Source organism: Nomia melanderi, chromosome 1 (genome assembly GCF_051020985.1).
Source record: "Nomia melanderi isolate GNS246 chromosome 1, iyNomMela1, whole genome shotgun sequence".
In the NCBI taxonomy this organism is placed as follows: Eukaryota; Metazoa; Arthropoda; class Insecta; order Hymenoptera; family Halictidae; genus Nomia; species Nomia melanderi.
Genome location: NC_134999.1, coordinates 26,630,725 through 26,643,184, shown reverse-complemented (window position 1 = coordinate 26,643,184; position 12,460 = coordinate 26,630,725).

Below are 12,460 nucleotides of genomic sequence, written 5' to 3'. Positions count from 1 at the left end.
GGATATTTTACATATTCTTTTGTGTCTTGCATATTTTGTGCAATTTTGTAGCTTCAAACTTCCTATAAATACATAGAAATCTACAATTTATTAAGGTGCATTTTGCAATATGAATGAATTGTAATTTTAAGAAATGTAAACTTGTGATTCGTATTAAAAAATGTATATCAGGCAATTTGATTGCTTGGTGGTTCTTGAGTTAACAAATATTATTTTTCAATTTCGTTTTTTGGACATGTCTAATAGTATTTTTAAGTAATATCATAATTAAATGTTTTTTATTGAGGTATTGGAAAGAAGAATATTGTCAGCATTGATTTGTTATATGGTTTCCGTTTTATTTTAATCAGATTGTTCCAGATATCCCTTTTGTAGTAATTAAATGTCGCTTTGTATGCTTCTTTGGGGGAGGAAACAGAATAAAACGTTCACCGCTTAGAGATTGCTTTCCGCGTGATTAACTTTCATTTTGAATATGATAGTATATGCCTTTGAAATAGGTAAATATCTAATTTATTAATTATAATTAAAATTATAGTTGAGAGTGTATTAATTTTGTGTTCCATAAATGATTTGAGTAACTACCCTATTAGATGTCAATGTTTTAATATTATTATCACAAAATATTAATGATAGTCTACCATTTATTATCTATAAATTGTATACTTTTTCGTGTATTAATTGGTAATCCATGGATTCCATTATTGTTTTCTGCAAAAGAAGAAAATCCAGAAGCAAAATTTAAATGGTACAAATTGTTTATAGAAAATTAATATTAATTTAAAGGAGCATAGAGAATTTTATTACATACATTGCTCAAGAATTGATTCATATATCTGCAATTGTTGAAAACTCTCGAATAAGTTTGATCAACATTAATAGTAACATATTTATAAAATGTAAATTTTTAACGTTTAGGCAACCGCTTAAAAAGAACTATACCTATAATGTTTTCCATTATTCTTAATTGAACTCGTTCAACGAATTTGATTAAAAACATACCAAATAATAAAAGAAAGAATGAACAAAATAAATGGCAATGCGTTTGTTAAGAGAAAAGTAGGCGATCTCCCTATTCGGTTAACTAAGTGTTAAAATCTTTCTTGTCTTTGATACAGCAATGGGAAGCAACAATCCCAGAAATCACTGCATTGCTACAAATTTGGAGGATAGTAAATGGCTTTTACCTTCCGCTGTTAGCGAGGAACGCATTCTGCTGCGGGCAACATAATTCCGAGCGAAGAGTTGAAGCTTGTATCCACTTATGAATATCCATTGAAACGGCTGTGTAAAGTTGTCTTTGATCAATAGCGATCACGCGAATACCTCGGAGCTATAGTTGCTATTGATATCGAGTGCTAAATCTTAACTTGCGGCGTATATTACTATTTGGTATCGGAAAAAGTGTGGGTTCTTAAATCAACATTTAAATGCACAGAACGTTTTTATACAATTATTTTATTTTATTTGATACCAACGGCGCAAACATAACTTGCTATTAATATCAATATCATTTATTAAACTGTGTACTGAAATATTAATTGAAATCCGGACTCATTTCATTGCTAACAAGAAAACCGTACGAATTTAGTTAAGGTACGGTACGGTAATTAAACAGGATAGAACGAATTGGTGGTTTTCGAATTGAGAATCGCGATGCAGCGCAGACGAATCTGATGTTTCAATTAAATTCATAAATAACGATCAAATAAAAATGAATAAATAAAAATTTAGAAAATTTGGCATTGGTCTCAGTTAAAATTTCGGAAAGTTTCATTTTATTTGGAAAATTACTTTTTTAATGGAATTTTTTAGTTTTTTACACTGGTATCAAATAATATATGTTCATAGTAGATTAATTTACCGAAAGGTTTTAACAGTACAATACGGATAAAAATATGCAATTTAATGATTACGAGACGTGAAAAAATAGGAAAAAATTGTATTGCACCGATGTTGCCTTTAATAAAATTCATGGATCCGAATTACGGCGTGAAAGATTCGTACTTTAACAATACAACTTTTTATGTAAAACAAATATTTAATTATTCCAGTTCTATTCAAAGTTTTAAATTCTAACCTTTTTTTCTATTTTGAGGAACAGTTCGAAAAGCATTAGAATTATTTGTTTGCTAAAAATTCTATTATAATGTATTCAAATCCTAAAAAATACAAGAATCGTTTATTTCTATACTATTCTCGTCATTTGGTTGCCAAAGATACATGAAATGACGAATGTTCGTCATCTGGTTACACATGTATTAACTCCTTGTCATACAGTATCGAGTCAGACTCGTGAGAAAGTTCTCAAACAGAAGTTACAAAAATAAAATGTTACCAAATTATTTTCAGTTCAAATTAAATATTACTTTTCTATTATTAATTGTTGTTATGTTCCGAAGTAAATGTGGATACAGTTGAATTGGGATTTTTTCTTTGCTCATTTTGTTATGTTATTAAGAACAAAGTTATTCTAGATAGTGTAGTTATGAAAGAAACCATAGGGCTACTTCTTTGATAGATCTCAAACAAGAATTGACAAAATAAATATCACTCAATTCTTTTAAATTCGAATGAAACGTTACTGTTTTGTTATCAATTATTATGTTTAGGCATATATAAATATAAGATTCTTCTCTGTACCTAATAAGCTATAATTTATAATATCAATAATTATTGATAACAAAATAATTCAAAACCTACACCTGACACGACCACCTTTGTTTCCAATCTGGAGGTCTCGCTGGTCAATCATTTGGCTCAGGTCTTGGTTAGTATTTATTTAATATTACAACACATTCGTAATATTTTACTATTATTCTAAATAATTTATTTCTGAAAAACAAAGGTACTCTTTATAATACGTAAGTATATAACGATAATTCTAACGAGCTGCGGTTATGAAAGAAATCATGGGGCAAGGTGTTAAAGCAAAACTATTGGCAGCGTGGAGAGGATTTCTTCGCACATTCTTGTGACCGACAAATATATTCGAAACAATGTTGTAACCGTGGTCGACCCCGAAACGTCATTGAAACAATAACGGTAGAAGCAACGGCGGCGTTCGCGCGGGCATAAATCCAAAATTGATAGCGCCAGTGTATTAGAGGGGTATAATGATGACTGCCGGTGGCCGACTATAAATTTCAGAAAATTCTCGAAATAGAATGGCGGTTAAGAGGAACGGCTCCTGAGCGAAAAAGCCAACGGCACGACCTTGGCTTATATGTGGATTGTTGATGCGTCTAAATCCGTACCACTCCCGTGTGCACGTACAATCATAATATTACCGCAACGATACATCGTCCGCCGGTGTTTCGAAAACGCGAAGAATAGGCGGCGTTAAAAAACGACACCGTGTTCCATGGTAATGAAATTGTTAACCCTTTGTACTCGGAACTTTCTATTGTCTACATGCATTTATTATTTTCTAATGAGACATTGATTAAACTATTGATTCTGTTAAATGGAAATAATGCAGGAATCAATGCGTACAACTATTTTTTTTTAATATTGTATGTTTAAGTAGACTATATAATATATAATATTGAAAACTCAATGTTATAGTCATGTTAATACTCGCTAAGTAGACTATTGATTTCATTAACTAGAAATAATATAAGAATCAATGCATAGAACTGTTTTACTTTAATATTTTAAGTCTAATTATATTATTAAAATTGGCTTCTGTGAGTTGTCTCTTGACTGTGAAGGGTTAATACGAAACATATCGAGTTTACACTACACCGATACACATTTCCCCTTATTTTGAATATTGCAGTAATTGATACATCATTTTTCTGTATAGAAAACGTTCCTAACATTCAATTTCTTGCCTAGTTAACCTGAACTTAAATAAAAAAGTTATTTACATATAGCACTAAGTTTCATTTTCCTCGATTGACATAAGAAAATATGGCGGATGATCGTGGCCATATTAGAAGCAATTTTTGGCGAAGCAGTTGAAAATCATTCCGTTAGTAAAAAAATAATTAAATAACATAATAAATTCAAATACCTTATTGTTTTTATTACTAGTATTTAAACTTTTTAAGCATATTTAATAAAATGAAGTAATTTTTTTTTTATATAAACTGTATTTAATTACCTCACTGTTATAACTGGATGATGTTTAACACATTATGTCAAAAGGAGTAAATATTTTAAATAGATAAATTTCACTTTTAACCAGGTCAGAGACATCTGTATGAATTCTCAATATAAACAAAAAAATGTTATCGATTATAAAGCAAATAATAAATAAATAATTTAACAATATTTTTTTTTGTTTCTTCATAAATATCTGTAAGATTCTATTATTTTGTTAAACGCGAGAGAGATTACTGAAGTGTTCGAACCATACATAATGGCGCAACCCAGTTCGAAGGAGGGTGTACTTTCATGTTCGATGTAATAAATCTATGCGTGCATTCATTCCGATTGTTTGAGTCATACGTCGGTCGGTTACAAATGCCGCGAGTTATTATAGACTAACGCGAATAAAACGATACGTTTAAAAAAGATCCACGTGATGGAAGAACTTTCTTTTAACCGGACGCTCGCGGCGCGGCGCTGGAACTCGTCGCTTGATGGAACTTTTAATAAGGAATATTCATGGACTCGTTTAAACTATTACAAATAATAGCGTTTTGTCTGGGTTATTAAGTGTTTCTAATAATGAAACAGTGAAACTGGAAGACCTCGGAATTATGTAAAACGATACGAAGTTTTAGGAACTAGTTTTTTTTTATCTCCGACATTTTCTCTATTGTTCTCAAATTTGAATGTCATTTACAATTTGTAGAGGGAAACATGGAATTTTTTACTTTAAAAGTGAAACTAAAGTAAACTTTTAAAAGTAAATATCATTTAATTTCGAAAAAATGATGGTTTCTATTTATAACACTTTTTTTACATTAATCATAAAAATTATGTAAATACTTTGCGAGAAAATGATTGTATAACTTCTGCCAAATGAAACAAGATATTATCTCCATAACATTATAAATTGTTTAATTGTTTAACACTAGAACTACCGTGAAAATTACTGGATTTGGGTTTCTTATTTTGCAATTATTGATATTTTCATGGTATTGAATATCTGACATGATTTTGAAAATAAATAGCTTCAATTAATTACTATAACAAATGTCTGAAGAAATCGAACAAAATGTATTGTTATATACCATCTTTATAAGGATTACATTTCAGCCCTAATAAACGCTCATTAGTTCTGGTGTTAAGTACGTACGCTTAACCTCTTCTGTAATATCAAGTCAGACCTGTGATGAAAATTTTCAATCGAATTCGATAAATTTAAACGTTATTTATTTATTTCGACTATAAATTAAATATTACTCGTCTATTATCAATCTTCAAACTTTAGAGTAAACGAGGATATAGAATAAGCATCAAATTTTTTTCCTTTTCTACTCAATTATTAATGCTGAAGTAGGTTTTATCAGACACAATTGCGAGATAAATCATGGGACAAGGTGTTAAAATGGTTTTTAAAGCGAGCCATCTACATTGCAATTCACGCATCCCAGTAAAGTAGTGTATAGGCAAGTGTATTGCTAGAAAAGCGAGTTATCGAGTTTCTAGACGAGGTACAAAAATTTGTATTCCGCGAGGCAGTAATGCAGGTAGGTAGACTTTAAAATGTGTAAACAATACTGCGTTCGACCAACAATTTATTGCAAGATAAAGAAGCACACTATTCTCTGTATTATACATATTACATATCTATGGTCGTAAAACAATACGTTTATCATTTCAAGATATTCCAGTTGTAAGTTTTCGTCATTACCACTCAACTGACAACAGATTTTAGTGCTCTTGCATTTCTACGTTCAAAAGGCGAAATCAATTTGACGTAATATCACAATATTCAAGTAAATAACGATAAATGAAATAATTAATATTAAACTATGAATATAATATACACTATTTCCTCAGGAATTATTTTTTTTAGTAAACTTCATGTTACAATGTGCAATTCGTTTCTAAAAAAAATATTCTTAAAATAAATGTAAATGAATTTTTATATTTACAAAATATACGAATAGCGGAATTTAAGCATAAATTAGAATTTTCCGGAAATGAAACTTATGTTTCTTCGCCGTGTAATATTTATAGGTATATTTCTTTATTATAGATGTAATATTTCAATAGAATTACAACAGTTCCGATATGCGTCGTTCATCATTTAAATAGTACTATTACTCATTTCGCAATTTATGCGTGACTAAAAAGTTAAATTTTTGTTAAATTCTGTTGAAGTTAGCTTTGATATAAAATTTGTTGTAATGTTTAACTTGAAATATAGATGTATACTAGATTTTACTGCTTAGAATAGATAACACTTTCAAAATAAACCGTAGGAAATAAAAAAATCTATTAGGAATATCTGACAAACGGTATGTTGTTCATTCAGTTAACAATTCAGTTAATGTACATCAGACCAACACTATTCAGTTTTCTCAGTAAAGGTAAAACAAACACGAGTAATCCTGCTAAACAATAAACACAATTTGCTCTTCAAAATTACATTTTTACAATGACGGAAAAAATAAGCTTATAGAAATATGGTAGAGGGTAATAGCAACCAAAAGAAATCATATAATGGATCAAGTCAGTAAAAATATTTGAAAAACTCTTTTTTCTTATTTCTCATAAGGAAAACGTCGAAACTTTTGCATGAAGCCAACACTAGCAATGGCTGAGAAAGTAAATAAAAACGAAATGTGCAGAGCCATGTCCGTCATAACTAGGCTAATGATAGGCTGCTCCGAAGTTCTCGGCGTAGGCAAAACCGGCGGAAGCTAGTTCACGGACATCAACTTCGAAGGGGTTAAGGGACGCATCACCCGCGGCCGTTATCGTACTTCGCTAATCGAATGGAACAACTTCCTAGCATGCAGATGTGCAGACGTGGAACGTGCTATCGTTTCAATTTGCATTATCAGCGTTTCCCATAATATTTGCACGATGATTCACGGTTTTCGTGAATTCCAGATGCAACCGGCGAAAGCTGAAGCCAGCGAAGAGCAAAAATATCCGTTGCCCGAGACCGTTCACGTGTTCGTTACTATCTTATTTATTTCTGAGAATTATCTAAATTTCGGTTCACCTAAAAGTGTATGGGTCTTAACCCGTTAAGCGTGGAATTTAGTTTGAAAAATCTCTTATTGCGGGTGCAATAAAATCAAATAATGCAGTGTATATCCTTTATATGCAGGTGAAATGCACTTATAATATATTCTAATGAAAGATTAAAGCGAAACAAAGATTGATGAAATAATGAAACCCATGTTTGAAAATTACATGTTTGTCTAAAAAAATAAATAGTCCATCGTTGAAAAAGTTAGTACGATTTAGAGGTCGAAGATGAAGTGTATATTTGCCAAACATAGTTAAGTGGTGTTAAATTTCTCGGTGAGATGTAGGTTGTAGTTATTCGGAAACCTTTAATCTAAGGTTATGGTGGAGAATAGCGTTCAGTTGTATAGTGTATTACAATTTTTATGTTTCCAATATTAACGATTAATTGCTTCCAATTTGTATTAGGTTGAATGAAATGTCAGACTTTTAGGATGAGTTTTAAATGAACACAAGTTTTTTGGTAATCGATATTTTTAATCAGAATAACAACCATTGTTCCAACAAATTTCTAGTTTTTTAATTCCATTTTTATAAAAATCTGGCGTTCTACTATTAATAAATTCTTTAATGGTGTCTTCAACGTTTGCTTGATTTCTGAAGGTTTTGAGATGGCCTGTAAGCAATAAAATGACTTTTCGAACTCGCCAGGTAGCTATATTTAGGTCTGTCAATAAGTAATTTTTTGTTCTTTTTATATTAACACGTATAGTCATTTATTATTTATTAGTATACTAAGAATGTTTATTCATTTATATTAATATATTATAATTTAATAATATTTATTATTAATATTACTAATATTAATATTTTAATATTATTAATATCTATATTAACATTTATTATTATCACTAATATGTCATATTTTCTTAACTTCAATTTCCTTATAAATCTATAAATTGAATATACCAGTATAACCATTGGTATAACTATTTCAATGATTCCATGGAAGTAACACCAGTCGACTGAAAATGATTTCCCAATGAGAACCAGTGTAAACACGCCGCAAATCGAATAACACGGACTGGATCAGTATTGAAAAATTTCACTCGAAGCTCATACTCAAACGTTGTCTAGTGCTTGACGAGTGTGAGGGAGTTGATGTTGCATTGATCTACGTATGCATTGGTGTCCGCGGTGTTGCTGGTCGTGCTTGTTCTCGCGCGTGCGGATTCCGAGTTAAGTGGATATCCCTGTACGATTTCCTCTGGCGTACCATTTGGTTGGAGACTTGATTGATCTGGTTGTAGATATTCAATACCAGAAATTCTAGTCTTGTTAAGGAGCAAATTCATCGACCAGAAAATTTGGCCGTTACAGACTTCTAAGAAGCTGTTAGCATTCAAACTTCTATAGTCCCTGATAAAAAAATTAGAGTCACCTTTGAGAAGATCAGCAATGAATCAGCAATCTGAGTTTTGTCTGGTTGATTTCTCATATTAACTTTTTATAACGTAGGCTTAATTTCTTTGCTTAACTCTTGATCTTAATCCTTTACACTCCGGAGGCGTCTCTCAGTCGCCAATTAATTTGGCACAGGAAAATTGTAAAATTTTATATTTAATATTGAACTTTGTATAATGCGATGTGTGAAATATTGAAATAAAATAATTTTGTTCCTCAATTTATGTGCGATTTCTCGTCAAGTTGGTTGCAGAAAATGTTGTTTGTATTTCATAAAAAACTTTGAGTATTTCCAGTAAAATACAAAAGGTTAACACTATGATCAAGAAAGTATTATTAAATTATTTTTTGGACTTCCAATGCTTTGATTACTGCTAAAATGTTGGGTAAAAACTACGGTGGCATTAATTTTTTAATCAGGGACATATTAAATAAATTGATTTAATAATATGTAAATTAAAATACAAGTGAATAATTTGTGTAGCAGAATATGAAATAGTTCATTTGGCTTCCTAGTAGTTTTTGTATTAAGATAAATTGCAGATGTTTATTAGTACAATTACTAAATTAACATGACTAATAATTAATTCGATAAATATAACAAAGAAATATAATTATGAAAGTATAATATTTAAATTTAATAATGTTTTTAATTTAATGTCAATTATTAAAGTCGTTAATACAGAAAGCAAATTTCAATGTAATTTTAGCTTCTGTACATTTGTTTAAGAAAATCTTATTGTAGATGAAGGTTTCTGGTTTAATAATTACAGGCACTGTTTTACGCAAAAGAAAACTGAGAATGGTTTTTTGTAACAAAGAGATAGAACAGATAAGATACTATTAACATAGATTTAAATACTAATTTATAAAGATGAAAATGAGTCAAAAATTAATTTTCTATACTAGAAGTTTATTATGTCTACAATAAGATACATCATTGAACACCGTGAAAATTGATATGTCACCATGTTTTAGAGATTAAAACATACTATAGAGAAGATAATGTTTGAATCACAAATGTATGTTATTACTGATTTATTGTTGTATGTTACATTTGGATCGGAGTTGGTTGCCAAAATGAATATGTGGTTGTACGTGCTAAGTTGTGGATGACTGTCTTCAATTAACTGTGCGTTAGTGCATCTGACATTTGATAATAATATTTTATTACTAATGGTTTGTAACCAAGCACTATGGATTTGTCTCTGTTCTTGATTAGGAGTTTTTGATACGACCCATTTGCTTCGGTAGACAATCAAAGGTCGCCATTCGTTGGCACTGAATATAATATGGAATTTCTAAGCGATTTTTATCGAGATTACGGTATATCATTCGTCGTTGACCTAAAACAGCTAAAAATGGACGTTCTTAATTCAAGGAAATTTTATCAAATTTTCAAAATTGGCACGAGAAAAATGAAAAGAATCATATACGAAATTTCATCATTCAATCTTGGAAACTAGAACACATTAGGGAAATTAGAACAGTTATTAATTGCACGAATAATGAATAGTTGCTAATACATGTCGTCTCAATGAACTTTGTATGCAAGCTCCCGTATCTAATGAAAAGTTTTCGGGATATACAGTGACTCACAATATTATTCATGAAAAGGTGTCATATTTATTGCTCTTAATTACATGCAAAGCTTCAAACATTACATTGAAATTAAGAAAAATATATTGTAGGAAAATGTGAGAAGAAAGAAGGATAAAGAAAATCAAATATACGTTAAAGAATTAATCGTTGCGCGTATTTGTTATTTAAAAAGTATTTGAACAAATGTTTGACACTGTATACAGGATGTTCCATTAATTGTGTTACAATATAATATGTACATCATTTTTTATACCAAATAAAATATTGGAGGTGACAATTATTTATTTCGAGAAGACGCATATTAAAGTGCAAATACAATAATTATCCTTTTAATATATTGCGTACTGGAAACAAGAAATTTCGTTTTTACATAATATGTAAATACTTCGTAGCTTCGCTACCACACCGTTTAAAAAAATATTAAATTTTATGATGATTTAATTGATTATTTGTTTAAAATTTATGGAATGGCAATGAGATGTTTAAAGAATATTTTATGTAATTATATTTTATATAATTTTTATATTTTGTGAGTAGACTTCATTGAAAATTACCAGCCAGCAACTCCAGTTTTCTACAAAGTAACCAGTACACAATGTATTAATCTGTTAACTGTGGAGTTTAATTTAAAAAATTTCTCGCTCTGCGCACAATAGAATGAAAAAATGAAGTGTGAACTCGTCAAACGCAGTACGAATGCACTGAGGGTATATTCTAGCGAAAAACTACAGCAAAACAAAGAAGAATTACTAGTAAAAACTACTAATAATGTATCGTTAGTTTTGAAGGTGGACTAAGTCATATATTTTTAGTTTCGAGATATTTAAAGGTTTTTCTTTGAACAGATTAAACAATATGCAACAGGCTATTTCAGAAAATATTTAGTCCTGAAAAATGAGAATTCACATATTACGACTATAATGTTGCGTGTACCTTATAAGGAAATATAATCTTAATGCTTGAAATGATATAGACCATTTTCAAAAATAAGGGCACACATTGCATTGCAACAAAGTTGTTGACACGCTGTACATTTTGTAGTAATCAAAGGACGAAATGAAACAGTGATAACAAACAAATTTCACGAGAGATTAACCTGAAAGCGAGAAGCTGAATCGGTTCGAATTCTTTTCTGGCAATTATACAGGTTAAGAGCATAAGTGGGACAGAGCTGAATGAAAGCGACTCAAAGTGGAGCAATAGCAGTCGGGGCCAATGACGATATCGTTAGACGTCGCAGAAACTTTCCTATCGTATTCATAAAATCGATATTGTTCACCATCGAAGTACCGCACTGACGAGTCAGTTGATTGATACAAATCCACGAATAATTCATGCTCGAGTAATTTTGAACTGTGCCCGGATCTAAATCACCTATCATATAACTCCATTGAATCCTGGAGCATATGCGCATACGTAACGTCCATGTGTGTACTTTTGTAAATATAGGGTAGTCGATTATCAGTGGTGCAATCCATGAACAGATGATCCTTGCCGAAGAAAGGGCAAATTCTGTCTTCCATTCAAGATACAACAAATAGTTCTTAATATATTTCTTGGATTATACATTACTATTTATAAATTGATTTAAACTCTAATTATTGATCATATTTATTGTTAATAATAATGAAATTACATAATTAAATCTATAATTATTATAGATTATCGATCGCCTGACAAGAAAGTTAAAAAACAAATTGTTAATTCTCTTAATCTTGCATTAATAGTAAAAATATTATTTCTACGCGTTAAGTATCATTGCAAAAGCATTTATCTGCTATCAATATTAAATCATCGTCATAAACATAGATTGGAGCAATACATATTAAACTCCTATTTGTTCTAATTACAAAGTCATTAATAGTAGAGAACACCCACGTAGCAGAAGAAGTAATAAAGTACGGTGTCAACTACAGATTGCACGTGTCAGCAGTAGCGTTTTTAAAGCACTTCTCGAAGTCTTAAACCCACGTCTTTTTGAAAACATTTTTAGAGAACGTTTTCGTCATAGTGAAACTAACGAATTATTAATAATAAATTAACTTAATTAACCCTCTGTGGTCGTATTAATCTTATGTACAAATGAAGTTTGCAACTTGTTTTTAAATTTTAGACAAAAATACAATAATAGATTTTTATTTTACACAAATTATTTTGATAATAAATATTTTAATTCTTTAATTTTTATTTGGAATCTATAACATTTATTTACAACTTACAATTTTATATTTTAATCATTTTCATTTTCTACCACACCAGGATGGTGAAAGTGTTCTATCACGCATAGTTTGCC